Source organism: Sapajus apella, unplaced genomic scaffold (genome assembly GCF_009761245.1).
Source record: "Sapajus apella isolate SASKATOON/1434 unplaced genomic scaffold, GSC_monkey_1.0 scaffold6, whole genome shotgun sequence".
Taxonomy (NCBI): Eukaryota; Metazoa; Chordata; class Mammalia; order Primates; family Cebidae; genus Sapajus; species Sapajus apella.
In genome coordinates this window covers 42,814,547-42,821,975 of record NW_022436946.1, presented here as the reverse complement: position 1 = coordinate 42,821,975, position 7,429 = coordinate 42,814,547, and the positions used below count along the sequence as shown (strand labels likewise).

Genomic DNA, 7,429 nt, shown 5'->3' with positions numbered 1-7,429 from the left:
GAAGGGAACCAACCTTAAGGTGAAAGCTTTGACAAGCAGAGCAGAAGAGGGAGGGAAAGAGCATGGGTCTGCGTTGGCCTCATTGAGCTTCTGAATTGACCAGCTCCAGATTTGTTCAGCCATCCAAGTCTGCAACTCAATACTCTGTTTCACCATTCAAAGTACAACTTAAAAGTCCTAAAATTGAGTTTAGTCCTAAAATTTCACTTTTGTGAAATAACAAATTTCCTTATATTTAAGTCAGTTTGATAAGTTGTTATGATTGTGATGATTGTTATTTGCCACAGAAAGCATCAAAAGTGCCACGGGGACTTATTAGTTCCTGAGCCGTGTAACTAAGGGCTCCCACCAAGAATGTGTGCCTCATGTGGGGCAAATCCTGCCAACTTTTTCTTCATTCCACTCAACCTGATTCTTGATAAGGGACTATCTATGCTTTGGGTTAGCTTTACTGTAGCTCTTTCTTGCCTCATTTTCTCTAGCTCCCAGAAATCTATTCTCTATCTAAATACACTTTTCCTTCAAGTAGAATTGAAGTTAAAGTCAAATCAACCTAATATTTTCAAAATGTTGTGGGGCCTGTCTCAGGGCAGTTTGAAGGAGGACTGTCAGATCCTTCAGGAGGAAAAGTGTACTCTAGACTTGTTTTCTGGAGCCAGCAAGATCTTAGAAGAAACCTCTGGAATTCTTTCAGTGTCAGCACTGCCTCTGAATATCTGTAACCTCATCCCAGACTCTATTATCCTTGCAGAAGTTCTTGGTCCACATGTTACCCTGTATCTTGTCAGTGAGTAGGTGGATCGGAGACATCTAAATGGCTGAAATAATCCTATTTAGTGTTTGCTGAGATTACTGTTTTTGATCAAATTGGAAGATTTTCCAGCCAATATTTCTTTCTTTTTTTTGAGACGGTGTCCCACTCTGTCACCCAGGCTGGAGTGCAGTGATGCAATCACAGCTCACTGCAGCCTTGACTGCCTGGACTCAGGTGATCCTCCTGCCTCAGTCTCCTGAGTAGGCAGGACTGCAAGTATGCACCACCATGCCTGGCTAATTTTTAAATTTTTTTGTAGAGACTGGGTCTCACTACGTTGCCCAGGCTGGTCTCGAACTCCTGGGCTCAAGCAATCCTTCCATATTGGCTTTCCAAAATACTAAGATTACAGGTGTGGGCCACTCTGCCTTGCTTTCCGGCCAATATTTCTTCAGATACTTTTTCTACTTAACTCTCTTTCTTCTTTCTTTCTGGAACTCTAAATACATATATGTTAGACTGCTTGATATTATCCCACAGGATTTTTAGGCCCTGTTCTCTTTATTCTAATCTTTTTTTCCCTCTCTGATTAAATAGTATCCATTGACCTGTCTTCAAGTTATCTGATGATTTCTTATTTCTTCTTCTTATTATTATTTAGAGAAAGAGACTTGCTCTATCACCCAGGCTGGAATGCAGTGGCATGGTCTTGGCTCACTTGAACCTTCACCTCCCTGGCTCAAGCAATTCTCTTGCCTCAGCCTCCGGAGTAACTGGGATTACAGGCATCTGCCACCATGCCTGGCTAATTTTTGTATTTTTAGTAGAGACATGGTTTCACTATGTTGGCCAGGCTGGTCTCAAACTCCTGACCTCAAGTGATCTGCCTACCTCGGCCTTCCAAAGTGCTGGGATTACAGGCTGAAGCCACCATGTCTGACCTCTCTGGTGCTTTCTTATATTACATTCATTATGCGGTTAATTCCAATCTAATGAGTTTTCAATGTCAGATATTGTATCTTTCAGCTTCAGGATTTCCATTTGGTTCTTTTTATAAAGTTTCCACATTTCTCTTGAAATTTTCCATTTCTTCACCTACTACAGATATATTTTCCTATAGACTCTTTATTTTTCATAGTTGTTAAGTCTTTTTAAATTCTAACATCTGGGTCACTTGTGAGTCTATGTTTATTGCCTATTGTTTCTCTTCACTGTAGATTACATTTTCCTGATTCTTTAAACAATTAGTGCTTTTTAAAATCGTATGCTGAGCATTTTCAATGATATTAAAAAGACTTTGGAGTCTGCTCTCTTCCTTAGAAGAAATTTGACATTTGTTCTAGCAAATAAATTATTAGTATAGTTTCTTAATCCTATGGAGCAATGCCATTCAATAGAACTTCCATGATGATAAAAATATTATATAATCTGTGCAGTCCAATATAATGGCCATTAACCACATTTGTCCATGAACATTTGACATGTGGCTAGTGTGACTGAGGAGCTACATTTTAAATTTTACTTAGTTTTAATTAAATTTGAAATGCCATGTGTGCCCAGAGGTTATTATATTGCATAATCTGGCTATGAAGAGTTGGTTTTAGGCTTTGTCAGAGTGGGCCTATTTTGGTTTTGCCTTTATTCTTAGGGTATAGACTTTAGTCCTGGGGCATAATCATTACTCTTTCTGTGGTCTCAGTGGAAAGCCTTAGGTGTTCTCCAGACCCCTCTAACCTGGTGAGAACTAAACCCTTAGCACCATCTTCTCAACACAAGACAACCCCTCTTTTTAGCCTTCTAGCTGTTATTTGTCCCTCAGCTCCTTGAACCTCATCCTGATGCACAGTTTAGGAGTTAGAGAAGTTTGTACACAGATTTGGGAACTCCCCATCTAAGACTCCCTCCTTTGTGAGACTCCCTTTTTCCCAATCTCCCGCTACTGTGGAAGCCCCAAATTCTAACCTCTGACTTTTTGAGACTTTTTTTTCATTCCTTTGAGACAGAGTTTTGCTCTTGTCTCCCAGGCTACAGTACAATGAGGCGATCTTGGCTCACTGCAACCTCCACCTCCTAGGTTCAAGCAATTCTCCTGCCTCAGCCTCCCAAGTAGCTGGGATTACAGGTGCCTGCCACCACCCTCAGCTAATTTTTGTATTTTCAGTAAAGACAGGGTTTCACCATGTTGGCCAAGCTGGTCTCAGACTCCTGACCTCAGATGATCTGCCTGCCTCAGCCTCCCAAAGTGCTGGGATTATAGGCGTGAGCCACTGTGCCCAGCCGTTTAACCTCTGACTTTTTAGCTGAGTAGGACTGTTGCTTTCTGCTGAGCTCTGCCTCTGTCCACTGCAGAAAATGGACAGTGCTCTCAAAGGAAAACCTGATAAATGTGTTTCTCACTCCATATGATTTCCTTTTTTCGAGGGTCATGTCTCCCTCAGTTTTTGTCTGCAGAACCAAACCACGTTGGCCAGTTTCAACCTTCAAAGAGGTTTTGTTGTTATTACTGTGTTTGGATCCAGAATGGACCATTGTCTTTGACAGAATGGTTAGTTAGATACAATTTACTCTGCCATTCTTAGAAGTTGGAACTTATCTGAATGGCCAAAATTAGGCAATGAAATACTGAATTTGACGGGAAAGCTTGGCTACACTCTGCTCCTAGCATACACTGCCATGTCTATTTGCATCAGAAGGGGCTCAATATTTGCTGGACAAATCCTGAACGCTGAAAGCTGTCTTGAAGGAGTCATACTTTGATGCATTATCATTATTCAGAATTTAGAATGGGCAATCCTTTCCTGAAAATGGGTTTTAACACGGGTTAATGAGAAAGAACAGGAGCTTCTTGGGTGTATCTGTCTTCTCCTTGGAAGTGGCAGAAAATCTGCCACAACTTTGCCTTAAGCAAAAAGGTAATTTATCGACCAGCTTAGGTTAAAACTCCATGGTAAGACTGGCTCCCGGCATAGCTGGATTTAGGGCTCATTTATAGTGTTATTGAAACATAGGTTTTTTGTCTTTTTGTTCTGAGCTTTCAGATCTGCCAATCGCATTGTTGGAATTAATCCCAGCTTCCTGTGGTCACAAGGGGATGGTAGCAGCTTCAGCCACACACCTCAGGTGTACAATACAGAGGGGAAAGCAAGACCCTGTTTCCTGGAAGCACCTGGAAAGATCTCACTGCCTCTCATAGGTTCCACCTGGTCATGTTCCCATCCCTGAATTGGCCATGTGGTCATGAAATACAATAAAATGATTGGCCCAGGTGTGACTCACTTGCTCCACCCCATAGTCCAAGAAGTGTCATTTCATCAGATCCCCAAGGACTGAGAGGCAAGGGGGAGAAGTTCTCCTGATACCTCTCTTGGTTCTTTGTTAGAGATATTCTGGGCAGAAACAACAGAAGCTCACTAAAATGGATACTGGAGGATACTGAATGGAATGAAGGTGCATAGTGGGGGTTAAAAGCTTACACATCAGAGAGGCAGAGAACCTAAAAGAGAAATGCTGACTCTTTCCATTTTGCCCCTTGGCTCGGGGCTGCTGGAAGCAGGTGCTGTGCTGTATCACTGCTTCATGGTTAGCGTGCTTGGGGACCTGCAATGAGTGAAATCCATGAAATTTACATACCGCAGCGGTATCTTTAAAAGGCATCAGGTGGAGAATAGCTTTTAATATGGAATCCAGGCCTCCAATTAGAGACTTATTCCACTTGCTAAATTTGGTTTGGGTTCAACGCCCACTGACCTCTTGTCCCTAGAGTATTTCAACACCGTAATGAATACGCAGGAACAAATCCTCCTTTCCCCTGCCCTTTCTACTGGTACATAATCTCTATACCATTAGAAATCTGAATTATTTTTCCAGATAAAATTGCCAGGCCCTCCTCTCAATCCCTTCCATTAGTGAGGAAGCAATCCAAGGAAAAAAGCAGCCAGTGCCAAGTGCAGCCATGCCCTGAATGTTCACTTGGCTCAGGCAGCATCTGACCAGCATCGCCCATGGCTCCAAACCAACTAACAGATTTTAGGGTAGGGAGAATTGCCTTTTCTCTCCTTTCAGAACACCAGAGAAAACATAGTGGACCCCAGAGACCACCGGAAAACACCTTGGGAATCCCGAATTCACTCAATCCTCATTGGTTGCTGCTAAGCACCTTCTAACTTGAAGTTTTAAGTAGCCTAGAGAAGGACTTCCCTTCATAATCAGGAGGACTCTCCCTGATTTTTAAACAGTGTCTGCACTTTTTAGTGACTTACATTTTCTACAATAAACAGGCTTCACTTTTGCCACAAAAAATAAGCACAAGGAGCCAACATTTAAGGATTCCCATCCAGCTTTTCTACCTTAGATGGTCTCTAGCTGACCAGTGACTAACTGGGAAGGTGCTGCTCACAGGATCTCAGGCTTTTTCTGTCCCTGTGAGTAAATAATAATAAAATAGAAATACATTTTTAACCAGTTTCAAAATGCAACAGGGCAGGTGCCTACCAGAACGAAGAATTCCTGCAGCTCCCTTCCTGCGGGTATTCCCCACGTCATAAACCCCTAGTCCTTTCAGGAAATTATTCCAATCCTTGCTTGTTTCATGAAATGACCAGCTCCCTTCCCTGAGTTTCACCTTCCTGAGGAGCCGGTCTCTGGAAGTGCCAACTGTTCTGCGTCTTGCGCTGGGGGCATTCGGGTAGGTTCCCACTCCCACTGCCCACCTGGTTTCTTCACTTTCTCTGCCCTCCTACTGCCCTGAGGACACCTGCTGCTCCCTGCATTCCCAGGTCTGTTTGTTTCCCCTGTAAGATTACTGGCCAGGTGCTATATCTTTGGTTTGCTGGGCAATCGGCAAATGCCTCAGTGCAGTTGCTGTGACCTGCTCTCTTGAAGAAGCAGACTTCATTATTCACGACGGCCTGGAGGTCCAGTTACCAGCCGTGTCCACCGCAGAGGCCAGACTGAAACTTGTTTAGCCAGTTCCCTTCTTTCCCTGGGCTGTTCTAAAACTGACACATGCAGACTAACAAAATCTCCAAGAGTTTCTGTATTCCCAGGAATGAATCCCACCAGAACAAGCCTCGGTCTGTTGCTAAACTCTGATTCTCATTTCCTCCCCGCTCACCTCCCTTTGCTGCAAAGCTATGGACCATCAAGTTTTAATGCAGCGTTGAGCTGTTGATTAAAACAGCATGTTATCTTCCGAATGTCAGACAACATATGACAGTAAAGTAGGCATAAAATATCAGAAAAACAAATGTGCCCCTGCGTCTGCGCTGGATGCAAATGCACAAATGGCTGAACTTTACAAGCTTTCATGTTCCTAAGAGGTCTTAGAGCATTAGAATTGATGGTGGTGATTAGGTTGCTTTTCAGAGCAGCAAAATCTGTATAACTGAATCCTCATGGGTTTATCCATTCTCAGCCCAGGCACATTAACTTGGCTCACTGTGAGACTGCTTGTGTATACACACACGCAGTATTTAACCATGAGCGCAGTGGGCCCCAAATTAAAACCATATTTTGTTAGCATCACATGTTCCAGCCTTGACAGTATTTATCAAAGGGGAAGCTGCTGGATTTATTGAAAGAAATGAACTTCGCCAGGGCCTGGCAGACTCGACCCCGGTAGGGAGTTGTTATTTTTACCCTACGTGCCCAGCAGCGCTGTTGCTGTTGGCTCAAGGCTGTTTGTTCGCTTTAGGCACAGTTTGCTACGGATCCCTCTCGGCTGGTCCAGTGTGCCTGCCTCCTAGCAGCCTGCACCTCATGGGATCATCAGCTCCACCTCCATGTATTCTTCAAAACCTTGCTTATGTTCCCTTCTTTACCGTGAAGCCTTTGCTACCTGAACCCAAGATGATTTCTTCTTCCTCTGATCTCGACAGCCTGGGTCTGAGAACAGCTGGTAGAAATGCAGAGTCTCAGGCTCCACCCCAGACATCCTGAATGTGCATTTTAGCAAGATCCGTGGAGGGACTCAAGGACACATGGAAGTGTGAGAGGCGCTATTCTGTCTCCACTTACCATCTCTACTAGGGTCCCTCAGTGGGAGTCCTGCTACCCCGACAGGGGCTTTGGAAATGTAGAGGGGATGTTTTTGGCTGTCACATGTTGAGTGCTGCACAGAAGCACTACTGGCACCCATGAATGGGGTCAATGCTGGACAGACTGTGATGTACAGTACAGTCTCATGTAGAGAAGAATTGGTTCATAGGTCACACAACTTTCTAAAGAGCTGGCAGGGAGTCTGGTAGGGGGAAACCTATTTTTAACTATTTGAGCCTGGAAACTAATTGCTGTTTTTTGCTGTTTGTTTGTTTTGAGGTGGAGTCTGCTCTGTCACCCAGGCTGGAATGCAGTGGCATGATCTCAACTCATTGCAACTTCCACCTCCCCAGTTCAAGTGATTCACCTGCCTCAACCTCCCTAGTAGCTGAGATCACAGGCGCCTGCCACCACACCTGGCTAATTTTTGTATTTTGAGTAGAGATGGAGTTTCACCATGTTGGCCAGGCTGGTCTCAAGCTCCTGACCTCAAGTGATCTGCCCATCTCGGCCTCCCAAAGGGCTGGGATTACAGGCATGAGCCACTGCACTTGGCCCTTTTTATACCCAAAGTATTGTTTGCACAGTTTTAATACACACCCAATTTTCTAGGAACTCAACTTCTGTGAAAATTCAGGG

The 7,429-nt window shown here is 44.0% G+C and overlaps 1 long non-coding RNA gene across 1 annotated transcript; it reads right to left on the bottom strand.

The window, feature by feature from the left end:
- Positions 1-1,808: 1,808 nt before the first annotated feature.
- Positions 1,809-6,992, bottom strand: LOC116549519. Its single transcript, XR_004267916.1, has 3 exons — positions 6,770-6,992; positions 3,041-4,351; positions 1,809-2,716 (listed from the first exon to the last, which is right to left on the bottom strand). It is a non-coding gene; the product is annotated as an uncharacterized LOC116549519 (long non-coding RNA).
- Positions 6,993-7,429: the final 437 nt, after the last annotated feature.